Below are 14,027 nucleotides of genomic sequence, written 5' to 3'. Positions count from 1 at the left end.
CCAGCTACTTGGGAGGTGGAGGCAGGAGAATCGCTTGAGCCCAGGAGTTGGAGGTTGCTGTGAGCTGTGATGCCACGGTGGTTCTCTACCCAGGGCGACAGCTTGAGGCTCTGTCTCAAAAAAAAAAAAAAAAAGAATGATTGAAGTGCTAGATTTTATGTTATGTGTATTTTATCACAGTGAAAATAGAATTCCCCATATAAACAACAAACAATAACCAATACAATAGAAAAATATATCACCTTTATGTAACAATGAAATCCAAAAAGTATCTAGAAATCAAGCTAACGATGCAGAAAACTTCACAAGGAACAACCCCCGCATGATATATCTGTTGGTGCTCCTAGAATAGTCTGCAAATCCAATTAAATACTAATAAAAAGTCCAGGAAGTCCAGGCTGGGTGTGGTGGCTCACGCCCATAATCCTAGCACTTTGGGAGGCCAACGCAGATGGACTGCCTGAGCTCACAGAGCTCATGGAGCTCACAGGTTCAAGACCAGTCTGAGCCAGAATGAGACCCCCCATCTCTAAAAAATGTAGCAGGGCATTATGGTGGCACCTGCAGTCCCAGCTACTTGAGAGGCTGAGGCAAGAGAATTACTTGAGTCTAAGAGTTTGAGGTTGTTGTGAGCTATGATGCCACAGCACTCCACCAAGGGCAACAAAGTGAAACTCTATCTCAATACTAAATGAATAAATAAAAATAAAAATTCTAGGAGGATTTTGTTCAGGACCTGGACAAATTTATTCAAAAATATAAAACATTTGGCTCAGTGCCTGTAGCTCAGCAGCTACATACACCAGAGCTGGCAGGTTTGAATCTAGCCTGGGCCTGCCAAACAACAATGACAACTACAACAACAACAACAACAAAATAGCCAGCATTGTGGCGGGTGCTTGTAATCCCAGCTACTTGGGACGCTGAGGCAAGAGAATCGCTTAAGTTTGAGGTGGCTGTGAGCTGTGATGCCATAGCACTCTACCCAGGGTGACAGCTTGAGACTCCGTCTCAAAAAAAAAAAAGAAAAAAAAATATATATATATATATTTATGATCCAAAAGAAAAGTCAAGCTACCAGATATTAAAACAAAGCCATTAGGCTCGGCACCTGTGGCTCAAGTGGCTAAGGCACCAGCCACATACACCTAAGGTGATGGGCTCGAATCCAGCCCGGGCCTGCCAAACAACAATGACGGCTGCAACCAAAAAAAAAAAAAATAGCCAGGCATTGTGGCAGGTGGCTGTGGTCCCAGCTACTTGGGAGGTGGAGGCAGGAGACTAGCTTGAGCCCAAGAGTTTGAGGTCGCTGTGAGATGTGATGCCACAGCCCTCTACCCAGGCAGACAGCTTGAGGCTCTGCCTCAAAAAAAAAGAAAAAACAAAAACAAAGCCATTGTAGCTAAGTTAGGATCAGACTAAACACTTTAAGACTGATGTCCCATGCGCATGTGGGGCCTTCATGCATGAGAAAGAAGAAAATCACCAAGGAATGGAGAAAGACTCCCAAGGACCCCAAAACAGAAATTACAGTGCAAAGTGTTGGTAAATCTGACATCATCAGAATGAAGAATTCCTAATTAACAGACAAACTGGCAGTAAACAGGTGGTGTCAAACAGGGAGAAGAATTTCCAACACCTAAATTGCTAGTGGCCAGTGAGTAAGAAGAATATACAAAGAACTACAACTCGGCAGCGCTCATAGCTGAGTGGATAGGGCACCAGCCACATACACCAAGGCTGGTGGGTTCAATCACGGCCCAGGCCAGCTAAAATAATGACAACTGCAATAAAAAAAATAGCCAAGTGTTGTGGAGGGCACTTGTAGACCCAGCTCCTTGAGAGACTGAGGCCAGTGAATTGCTTAAGCCTAAGAGTTTGAGGTTACTGTGAGTTGTGATGCCACGGCACTCTACCCAGGGCAATAGCTTGAGACTCTATCTCAAAAAAAAAAAAAAAAAGAAAGAAAGAAAAAGAACTCCAAATCAACAAGAAAAAGAGCAAACCCAAGAGAAAGGGGCCAAGAGGACAAGCCAACAATCCCCAGAGGACTAGTGGGTTTAAAAAGAGGAGTTTGACCTTTGCACTACCTTAGAAATTCAAATTAAAACAAGGAGATTTAGGCCAGGCACAATAGTTCATGCCTGTAATCCCAGCACTTTGGGAAACCAAAGTGGGAGGATGACTTGAGGTCTGGAGTTTGAGACCAGCCTAAGACCCCCACCTCTACAGGACAATTTTTTTTTTTTTGAGACAGAGTCTCATTTTGTCACCTGGGTAGACTGCCATAGTGTCACAGCTCACAGCAACCTCCAACTCTTCGGCTTAAGCAATTCTCTTGCCTCAACCTCCCAAGTAGCTAGGACTATAGGTGCCCACCACAACGCCTGGCTATTTTTTGTTGCAGTTGTTATTGTTGTTTAGCTGACCCGGGCCGGGTTTGAACCTGCCACGTCGGTGTAGGTGGCTGATGCCACAACCACTGTGCAACAGACGCTAAGCCTCTACAGGACAATTTTTTTTAAACACAGAGATTTACATAAGCAAAAGTAAGTGATGCTTAGAACTGTTAAAATACTCAGACACATAGCAAGAAGCAGTTCCCTTGGTTCCCCCTTCCCACCCAGTGGCTTTGTGCATGTGGGTGACTTTCCTTCTGGTGTTTTCCAGCTCTGTGTGGCCTCAGCACTTTGCAAGGTACTCACCCAGACACACCTGGCTGTGCTGAATACACCCCCTGCACCTGTTCTGTGTTTGGCTGCCAGGACTCCCCCAGGCTACTGTTGACCCTTTCACTCTTTGAGTGAACAAACAACTATGGGGTTGTTTGTTCTGCACATTTTTTAAAAGTCACCTTTTTTTTTTTGATCCTCACAGGGCCAAATCTGCAGCTTATGGGGTACCTCCAGTCAGGTCTAAGAGGTTGGATAAATAGTCACTTCCGGCTTTGCTTATTTGTCTTCGTGGGTGGAAGACTTTAGTGTTAATCCCATGCACCCACGGAGGCTCAGCAGGGGGGCTCTGAGTCTCCAGCCACTTCCTCAGCAGGACCCATATTCTCAGAGAGCAGGAGCAGAGAAGAAGACCAGAGTTCCCTGGCATGGAGCCTGGAGAAGACCTATCACTGGGCCTCTGCTCTTGGGCCACCTCCTCCAGGAAGCTTTCCTGGTTGGCCCTCCTCAGCCACTGTTTCCCCCACTATGCCAGCCTGGAACAGAAATCTATGGATTTAGAGCTTCAGAGGAGAAAACTAAGGCCTAGAGAGGTTAGTGATCAGTGGGAGCCCACGTAAGACCTGGCGGTCTGGCACTGGCAGAGGAGCGTGAATGCATGCACACAAGGGGTTCAACACCCCTTGGTTAAGTCCAGACTCAGCTGATATGTGAGTGAGCAGCTCTGCAGGTTCAGTTTCCAGTTTTGCAAAATGAGCATGAGCACACAGGGTCACCCCAAGGTGGCAGTGGCACCTGGCACATAGCTGGGCCCCAGTCGGGGGCTGCTATGACAATTAGCTGGTGGTACCTGGCCTAGACAGGGACCTGATTTTCTTGGGCCTCTGCCTCCTAGGGACTGAGTGGTCCTGCATGCACCTCTATAAGGAGAACCAATGTGCGTGGAGGGCCTGGGCATGATCAGGTGTGGGAGTGACCCTTCACCAGGTCAGAGGTGCCCATATGGGCCTGGAGCAAGGAGAGAGGTGCCTGATGGCCAGCAAGTGGCTGGGGTCTCACCAGCCATCTTGGTCTTGCTCCCTGAGGCCAGTATAGCCAGGGTTCTGAAATGGTCAGTCCCCTGGTGCATTTCCTGGGGTCAGGATTGAGGCTGGCTGGAGTGTCTTAGGTGACCTGTGCTGCCTCCCAGGGCCCAAGCCAGGCTGCCCTCCTGGTAAGCCAATTCTGCCAGACATCAAAGTGCTTCTGGGCCACAAAGGAGTAGATAAGAGGGGTCTAGTGATGCCCATCCTCTAGCTGATCTCTGAAGCCTGGTGAGCCTCACCCCGGCCCTGCCCACCCCCCACCCCACACAGTGTCTGTGGTGCACTGCACGAGCAGGGCCAGCTGCCTGGAAGCCTGGCACTACCGATTGTGCCCTGCTTGAGTACCCAGGAGGGGCAACAAGCAGGCCACCACCCCCATGAAACCCTAAATGGGCAGTCTCACTGGTTAGAATACTGGAGGGGGGACCAGGGCAGTGCCCCTTCCCTACACTGACCCGTGGTTCAGTTTCTGTGCTGAGGGGGTGAGAAGGTCTAAGGCCTGAGCCCCTCACCATTGAGCCCCATCGGAACTTTGCAAAATATGTCCTGGGTTTCCAGAGAGTAAAGACCTACCTTTTCCCATGATGTGGGGTGATTCACTCAGCCGGGGCTGCTGGCCCAGTCCTGGAGGACCTAACAGTACACATGTGTGAGTGACCTGAGGCCTTGAGGCCTAAGTCCCCTTGCCTGTAGCTCTCTTGCTCGAGGATCCAGGAAAGTCCTAGTGTGGCCCCTGGGGGTAAAGACCCATCCTGAGGGGGTGGGAGGAACAAATAGGGCCCAACTCTCCACATCCTCATCCCATGGGGACCACAAAGATGGGTGAAGGGATAGAAGGGGATACGGAAAGGAATGAGTGCTCCCCAAGCCAGAGCTGGGCAGGGGCTCCAGGCCAGAGATCTGAGCCCAAGTCCAGGAGGGTGGGGTCAGCTGCCAGGTTGGGAGCCCATGTTTGAAGCTGCTAAAAGCCCAGATCGTGGTCCTGAAGGGAATTCTGGAGCTGTCACTTAGCTCTTTGGCCAGAGAAGCCTTAACTTCTGGACTCCCTACAGGGTAGCTCAGCTGAAGTCCCCACTGTACAGATGGAGACATGGAGATCCCACGGCAGAGCTCTGCCTTGCACGCCCTGCTGACCCAAGGCCCAGGGTCCTGGCCAGCCCCAATGGCCCATTTGTGGACACCACTCGCCCTGAGGACGAGGACCTCCTTGCAGCCAGTTGAGCTTCCACCAATGCCCTGGACACCAGCTTGCTGATGATACTGCCCCCGACCCCACCCTGTCCCTGCTCCCGGTCCTGAGGGAGGGGCTATGGGGAGGAACACATACAGGTGATGGGACTGGGGTCTTCTCTGAGAATGGATGCCAGTCAATGTTTCTAAATACCCCTTTGGCCAGCATCATCGCTGCCCCACAGGCCACAATGGGGACCTCACACACCCCCTTGTTGTCATGACACATGTCCAGTGCCCTGTTCAAGGACCTCCTCCACCAATGGGCAATGTCACCCAAGCACATGCCGAGACAGGCTAGTTGAAAGTTGCATCACCCGGCTCGGCGCCTGTGGCTCAAGTGGCTAAGGCACCAGACACATACACCTAAGGTGGCAGGTTTGAATCCAGCCGGGCCCGCCAAACAACAATGTCGGCTGCAACCAAAAAATAGCCAGGCGTTTTGGCGGGCGCCTGTGGTCCCAGCTACTTGGGAGGCTGAGGCAGGAGACTCGCTTGAGCCCAGGAGTTGGAGGTTGCTGTGAGTTGTGATGCCATGGCACTCTACCCAGGGGGACAGCTTGAGGCTCTGTCTAAAAAAAAAAAGAAACAAAGAAAGTTACATCCCTGTGGAAGAACCACTCTCTGCCCTCCTGAGGGCACTTCCTAGAACTTGCATCCTGGAAAGATGGAGACCACCTGCTGGACCTGCACAAATCACATGGGGCAGGCAGGGAAACTGAGGTCCCTTACCCTTATCTAAACTTTGGTTGAGCCAGAGCTAATGGCAAAGGGACCATACTTTCCAGCAGGGGCCCTGCTGTTCCTCCCTTGCTGTGCCCTCACAGGACAGGGGGCAACTGTAGTGCCAAAAGACACAACTCAGAACACCAGAATCTCAAATGTTGAAATCCTGATAAAGCAAAATCCCCAAAATATAATTCTGGGGAAAATAAGTTTTAAAATTCTTTAAAAGGCTCTGTGCCTGTAGCTCAGCAGCTAGGGTACCAGCCACATATACCGGGTTTGAACCTGGTCCAGGCCAGCTAAAACAACATTGACAACTACAACCAAAAAATAGCCGGGTGTTGTGGTGGGCGCCTATAATCCCAGCTACTTGGGAGGCTGAGGCAAGAGACTCAAGACTTTGATGTTGTTGTGAGCTGTGGTGCCATGGCACTCTACTGAGGGCGGCATAGTGACCCTCTGTCTCAAATAAATAAATTAATTAATTAATTAAAATTCTTTAAAAGGCATTTATTTGCATTTTAAGATTTAAGAAACAGAACAACATGACAGAAGACTTCCCAGGCCATTTTCCACCCCAAATAGGCAACACTACATCATTTTTGCAAGACTAAACACTCAGGGCTCGGCATCTGTGGCTCAAGTGGCTAAGGCGCCAGCCACGTACACCCAAGGTGGGGGGTTTGAATCCAGCCCGGGCCACCAAACGACAATGACTGCTGCAACCAAAAAATAGCTGGGCGTTGTGGCGGGCGCCTGTGGTCCCAGCTACTTGGGAGGCTGAGGCGGGAGACTTGCTTGAGCCCAGGAGTTGGAGGTTGCTGTGAGCTGTGATGCCACGGCATTCTACCCAGGGAGACAGCTTGAGGCTCCTGTCTCCAAAAAAAAGAATAAACACTCAGGCATACTAAGAATAGTCATGAGGTATAACATATGAGCCATATTCATAGAGACAGGTCAAAGTGGGAATGTATGAATGCACATCCCCGCGCTGGTGACTGTGTGCTCCCGCTTTGTAACATGGTCACATCTGGAACGCCAAGATGAACAACCTGAGTCTTTTGAGGAATTGATCAAAAACTTCAATAGGTCATCACGTATACAGAGATCTTAAGAAATTTATGTTCCACAAATGCAGATGTACAAAAAGCACATGTACTGAGGAAGTTTTTTTATTTTGTTTTTTTGAGACAGAGCCTGAACCTGTTGCCCTGGGTAGAGTGCTGTGGTGTCATAGCTCACAGCAACCTCCAACTCCTAGGCTTACGCAATTCTCTTACCTCAGCCTTCCAGGTAGCTGGGACTACTGGCACCAGCAGTTATTGTAGTTGTCATTGTTGTTTAGCAGGCCCAGGCAGGTTTGAACCCCCCTTCCTCAGTGTATGTGGCTGGTGCCCTAACCACTAAGGTATGGGTGCCAAGCCAATAGCTGCTTTTTTTCCTTTAGAATGTGTCTCTCCTTGGAGAATATGTTCGCATTCATTTTCTTTCTTTTCTTCTTCTTCTTTTTTTTTTTTTTTTTGGAGACAGAGTTTTGCTCTGTCACCCAGTTAAAGTGCTGGGGACTCAGCATAGCTCATAGAAACCTCAAACTCCTGGGATCAAGCAATTCTCCTGTCTCAGCCTCCCAAGTAGCTGGGACTACAGGTGTACACAAGGACGCCCCACTTATTTTCCTATTTTAAGTAGAGACGGGGATCTCACTCTTGCTCAGGGTGGCTTCAAACTCCTTGAGCTCAAAGAATCCTCCTGCCTTGGCCTCCCAGTGTGCTGGGACTACAGGCACAAGCTACCATGCCCGAATCGTTGCTTTCATTCCGTAGAGAGCACTGCCCTTTTCCAAATTCTTCTGATTCCACACCCACTGACATCAGCATTCCCTATCAAATTTTCCCATTTTCTGGACCATGCTGTGTTGTTTTGGGCACGTGGAAATCTATTTGGCACGCACTCACATACAGACCGCAAATTTGACAGAAGCAATCATGGGGATTGAACAGCAACTCTGTTACATGCCTTCTTATGCTATCATGCACATAATTCTTTGGGAGCCAGTTACTAATTCCCTGTCTTCTTTGGGCAAATGGAGCTTTAAATCATCGCAAGTTGGCTCAGTGCCTGTAGCTCAAGTGGTTAGGACACCAGCCACATACCCTGGTAGAAAGGAGCTGGTGGGTTCAAATCCAGCCCCAGCCCGCCAAACAATGACAACTACAAACAAAAAATAGCCGGGCATTGTGGTGGGTGCCTATAGTCCTAGCTACTTGGGAGGCTGAGGCAAGAGAATCGCTTAAGCCCAAGAGTTTGAGGTTGCTATGAGCTGTGACACCATGGCACTCTACCAAGGGCAACAGCTTGAGACTCTGTCTCACAAAAAGAAAAAAAAATCATCGCAAGCTCCTGGGATGTCATCAGGTAGAAGGAATGTCATTCTATTGACATTGACATTCTATTTTTTTTAATAACACTTTTTTTTTTTTTGAGACAGAGCCTTAAGCTATTGCCCTGGGTAGAGTGCCATGACATCACAGCTCACAGCAACCTCCAACTCCTGAGCTTAAGCAATTCTCTTGCCTTACCCTCTCAAGTAGCTGGGACTACAGGTGTCTGCCACCATGCCCAGCCATTTTTTGGTTGTAGTTGTCATTGCTGTTTGGTAGGCCTAGGCTGGATTCAAGCCCGCTAGCTCTAGTGTATGTGGCTAGCACCTTAGCCACTTGAGCTACAGGCGCTGAGCCTAATAACACATTTTTAAACTGAAACATTCCTTGTTGGTGTATCTTATGGCCAATCCACTCATTTGAATTTTCCAATAGTGAAGATAAAGATAATAGCAAGGTAATAGTTCTGCCTAGCATAGGGTGACCAGATTTTAACATTTGTAAAGCGGGACAACATGGGGGGGCGGGGCGGGGACGGGGTAGGGCAGGGCCTGACAACAATGCAAACTTTGATAAACAGTTCTCCATAATCACTTCTCAACAATTATTTGTTATTATTACAGTTTAACATTATAAAATTAACAAAAATAATATAAAACTCATATTCTGGAGAAATAGCCACATGGCAGCCGAAAACTGTATATTCCCTTCCTGTTCTCCCCCCCGTTAGTGCATTCTTTCCAAAAATCAGGACTTTTTTAAAATGCCGTGGGATGTGGGACAAATTGTTTAAAAGAGGGACTGTCCCGCCAAAAGCTGGACGTCTGGTCACCCTAGCCTAGCATGGCACAACCAACGTGATACAACCCTCTCCCTTCCCCAGATTTTGGCTTTCAGGATTTCTACATTCTGGATTCTAATCTGGATTCCACATTCTGGATTGTGTGATTTTGGGGATTTTAGACATTAGGGATTTTTCACCATTGGGATCATGGGATTTTGGATTGTGTCTTTCAGGCTTGGGATCCAAACTCCCATGAGCCACTTACTAAAGGGTCTTATGACATGGATGTCACTCACAAATAGACTAAGCCCCATGGAGACACTGAGACAGGACCACTGGGGCCACACCCCAGACAGGGCTGAGAAGTACCCTTTTGTCTGGCCACAGAGGCAGGAGACCCAAAGGCAGAGGGCTGGCCTGGTGGGTTGGGCTTTCTGGGGGAGAAAGTCTGGGGCCGCCTGCAGGAAAGCCTCCCATTCAGGTCCTGCCATAGTGGTGCCCTCATTGGTGCCCTCATTCCCGAGTAAGAGTCTGGTAGAACCCACTGGCCCCTAGTGGCTTCTCTAAGCCAGGACATTAGCACCAAGAGGGCAGCGTCCCCTCCAATTGGGACCTGCAGGTGAGAGCATCACAGAAGGCTTGAGGCTCTAGGGAGGACAAGCCCGGGGCCAGTGGGAATGTAGATGGGGACAGGAAGGACACGGGACAGAACTCCCACTTGACGATGAGCCCAGTGCTCCATGGTTGGAGCAGCCAGGACCCAAGGCACCAAGCTGTCCCACAGCCCAGGTGGGAGGCCAAGGCTGTCCAGGCAGGGTGGCCAGTCACTTCCTCCAAGCCCATCCAACCTCAAGGTGAGAGGTTGAGATATAAGCTGGGACATCAGAACAAATTTGGGACTGCACTTTTCCAGTCCAGTGCAGTGAGAGGAAAGCGAGGGCCCTGGCAAGGTCTCTGCTCCACAGACTGACTCCCCACCCCCTGGCTCCCTCTTCAGCAGCACTCCCCACCATGCCTCTCCTGAGAAGTCCACAGGACCTCCACCCTCCTCCTAGCCACTGTGGCCCCTGCTCAGTGGCCAGGGGACAGTATTTCAGTTGGAGGGGTTGGGCTTGTGGTGTTTCTGCAGGAGAGGGGCAGCGAGAGGAAGGGGCTACCTGCAGCCACAGGTCACATGCCTTATGGGGATCTCAGGCAGCCACCAGGCCAAATGTCACAAACCAGCAAAATAGGTTCAGTGGTTAGGGCGCCAGCCACATACACCAGGGCTGGCAGGTTCAAACCCAGCCTGGGCCTGCTAAACAACTACAACAACAACAACAAAATAGCCAGGTGTTGTGGCAGGTGCCTATAGCAGCTACTTGGGCGGCTGAGGCAAGAGAATCGCTTAAGCCCAAGAGTTTGAGGTTGCTGTGAGCCGTGACACTACGGCATTCTACCAAGTGAGACTATCTCCAAAAAAACAAACAAACCACCAAAGCATCAAAATATCACAGGGAGGCCAAATGGGCTTCGAGCCAGTGCCCCCAAATCCTGGGGGTCAGGGTGGGGTGGGGAGGTATAGCCAAGAGATGGGGTCAGAGGTAGGGTCAGGATAGGGGGTCAGGACAGTGGTCAGCAGAGGGGTCCTAGAGGGTCAGGAGATATTTGTGATCTTCATGTCCGACTGGGCACCTGGCAACTCTTGCTGCCCATCACCAGTTGGGGAGTGGTGCTGGACCCCAAACCCCCCCCCCAAAAGTCCTATTGGCTGTGAGCTAGGGGTGGGCTGGCAACTGGAGGAGCCCTTAGGTTTTGCTGACGTGGAAGCTAGACTGGCCCCTGGGCCTCAGGCCCTCAGCACCTGCCTTATGCACACAGGGCAGGCCACAGACACAGATGCAGGGCCGGTGGAAGCACACACCTTGAGAAGGCCCTGCAGTATGGGAGACGGGAGGCTAGGCCTGGGCCTCCTATGGGGACCCCAGTGCCACCCAGCAGCCCACAACTCTGCCATAGGTAAGCAGCTCCTCACACACCCTGAAGGTACCTTGATAGTCTGGTGGACAGTGAGCCAGATCTTTGTTGCTGGAACATGTGGGCTGCAAGGAGGAGGGGGAAGGGCTGGTGAAAGGGTAAAGAAGGCTGCAGACACATTGCTTTCTGTGATTGGTGCCTGCCCTCCTGGTGGCCAGCCCATCCTCCCAGGTCCACCTCCCCAGCCCAGAGATCTGGCCACCTGCCCACAGGTGCAGACGTTTTTGGCTTAGCTAGAAACTGCTCTGGCCCTAGGGCTCTCTCCATCCAACCTTGGTCTGTAAAGGTGGGGACACTGGCAGGAGGATCCTGTCTGCTGCCCCCATAGTTCTCACATTTCTGGGACTACTGAGGTGTGGCCTCAGGGGGACACGTGTGTGGTATACCTGCCCTCCCCAAGAGTGCACCAGTGTTACCACCCCACCAAGAGCCCACCTTGCTTGGTGACTAGCTGAGTTTTCATTCAGTCCCACTGGGTGAGGAGCAGCAGGATGACCCGTGAGAGAGCCCTGGCTGGCTCTCTACCCACCCTCTGCCTGCTGGAACCCGCCAGCACATCTTGTGGCTATAGGTCATAGCAGGCCTCCTCATTAGCAGCTAATTGCAGCCTTCGCCAGGCTGCTGCTGGGATTTCACCTGTTGACAAGATGTGGTGGCCCCAGAGGGGAGACACCAAGTGCTGATTACCCTGCTAATGATGCACTCACAGCCAACAGTAATTCCCTTCAACAAATGAAATGTGTCCGTTCACCTGATGGAGACTAAGAGTCGCTTCACAAAGGGTGAGGGTGCCCCTGGGGAGGGGTCTGGTCACAGGTGAAAATGGCCACTGGCATCCCCAAAGAAAGGGTGTTTTCTCTCCAAAGTTTGAGAATAAGAGGCTGCACATGCCACCTTCACAGCAGGCCTGCCAAGGGCCCTGCCAGCCAAGCCTTCCCACCACCACCACCCCCAGAACTTGGGGCCTGGGAGGACTCAGAGGGAACTGGTGTGGACATTGTGCCCCATGTCCATTCATCCAGATTGGGAGGAGCATGCCATGATCTTTAGCGATCTGGGATGACTTCCCCAGAGCCCTCAACCATGAAGACCCTTTAGAAAGAGGGCCCCCACCCTAACTGACACAACAATCTCCAGCTTTCACAGAGCAGAGAGGGTTTAGAAGGCAGGGCTATGCCCAGTGGGCAAAGCATCTCTACATCTCTCTCAGGTACCAGGCTGCTAAGGGCCTGTACTTGCACCTTGCAGAGCCGGGGTGTCCTATACCTCATACCACACAGGTGGTGCTCCTTGGTCCACCTCCCCACTCTTGCCCCTGCCCCACCCACTTGGCTCCTGGACCCCTAAGCTTAATATTGGGCACTATGGTACATGTGGGAGGGGCAGAGCCTGCTCCTGGTGGGTGGCCCTCAATGCTGGGCAAGCACTCCCCATAGACTCTATACATGATGAGGGCACCAGGCCTTGGGTCTTGGAGACCACAGCCACACAGGCCGCAGTAACAACATCTTCTCCTGCATCCTACCCGTGAGTGGCACCCTGGTAACGCCATTTCCCCTTTCCCATTTCTTGGGAGCAGAGGTTCTAAACCCAATGATGGAACACAAATACAAAGGGAAGATGGCCTCGTGACAAGAGGCAGAGATTGGAGAGATGTGGCCAAATCCAAGGATGTCTGGAGCCCCCAAAAGCTGGAGGAGGCAAGAAGCCCATCCTGACCCTAACCCTGATCCTACCCTTGACCCTGACCCTGCCCTAGAGCCCCTGGAAGGAGTACAGCACTACCCACTCCTTGACTTCTGAATTCTGGCCTCAGGACTTGGAGAGGATATATTTCTGTTGTGTTAAGCCCTACAGTTTGCAATCATTTCTTACCTCAGCTTCAGGAAACTGACACAGAGAGATCCCTCCAGAGGGTGAAACTCTGACACCCACCACAGGAAGGGACAAGGCAGATCATGCCTCAGTGGACGCCAGATCCACAGGAGGAGGCTGGAACGCTTCCTCCCACCCAGCGACCAGGTGGCAATTGTGGGCAAAGGGCGGCCCCGTGGGCACCGCCAGGGCAAAGGCACCCCAGGCTCCCATCCAGCCCAGGGAAAGGGTGTCATGCATGGGCATAGTGCCAAGGCAACCTCAAGGCCCACTGCCTTGGCCTGAATGCCCCACTGGCACTCATGTCCTCCATTCCCCTCCCTGACCTGAGTAAACCCTGGATTCCCAGGGTCTGGCTCAGGGATTCACACATGGGAAGCACACGATAAATACTCACTAATGATGATGATGAAACAATTGGCAAAGTATGAAAGCAGGGACAACAGAGGCGCAGTGTTGGCCCAAGAGCCAAGGGTCCCCAGAGAAAGGGCTGAGTGTTAATGAAAGACACCCTCCCCCAGCCAGGGATAAAAGCCCCTCCCTTGGCTCCTCCCAGAGCAGTAGGGAAACCTGCCCCAGTGATTTCATGTGTGCACACACCTGTGTGTGTGTGTGTGTGTGCGTGCGTGTGCTGGGGGGTGGGGGGTGGGGATCAGACACCTTTGGTCATATTTTCTGAACCAGAAACTGGCTGTGTTGGTCACCCTGTCTTCCTATGGGGAAGAAGCTAGGACCACCTCAGGGCAGTGATGCTGATTCACAACCTTCTGGCCCCACTTTCCCCTTTCATTTATTTACTCATATATTTTGAGATGAGGTCTTGTTATGTTGCCTGGGTTGGACTCAAACTCCCGGGCTCAAGTGATCCTCTTGCCTCAGCTCCTGGGCAGCTGGGACTATAGGTACCACCACACCTTGCTCTGCTACCTTTTCTTGTAATTGTGTTAATGAGATTAAAAATTCACATACCAGAGGCTGGGTGTGGTGGTTCACGCCTGTAATCCTAGCACTCTGGGAGGCTGAGGCAGGTGGAGCCTGAGCTTACAGGCTGGAGACCAGCCTGAGCCAGAGTGAGACCTCGTCTCTAACAATAGCCAGGTAGGGCGGCACCTGTGGCTCAAGGAGTAGGGCACCAGCCCCATATAGAGGAGGTGGTGGCAAGTTCAGACCCAGCCCCAGTCAAAAACTGAAAATAAATAAATAAATAAATAAAATAGCCAGGTGTTGTGGTAGGCACCTATAGTCTCAGCTACTTAGG

The sequence above is a fragment of the Otolemur garnettii genome, unplaced genomic scaffold (genome assembly GCF_000181295.1).
Source record: "Otolemur garnettii isolate 467f Iridium unplaced genomic scaffold, OtoGar3 scaffold00044, whole genome shotgun sequence".
Classification (NCBI taxonomy): Eukaryota; Metazoa; Chordata; class Mammalia; order Primates; family Galagidae; genus Otolemur; species Otolemur garnettii.
This window is presented reverse-complemented; position numbering follows the sequence as displayed.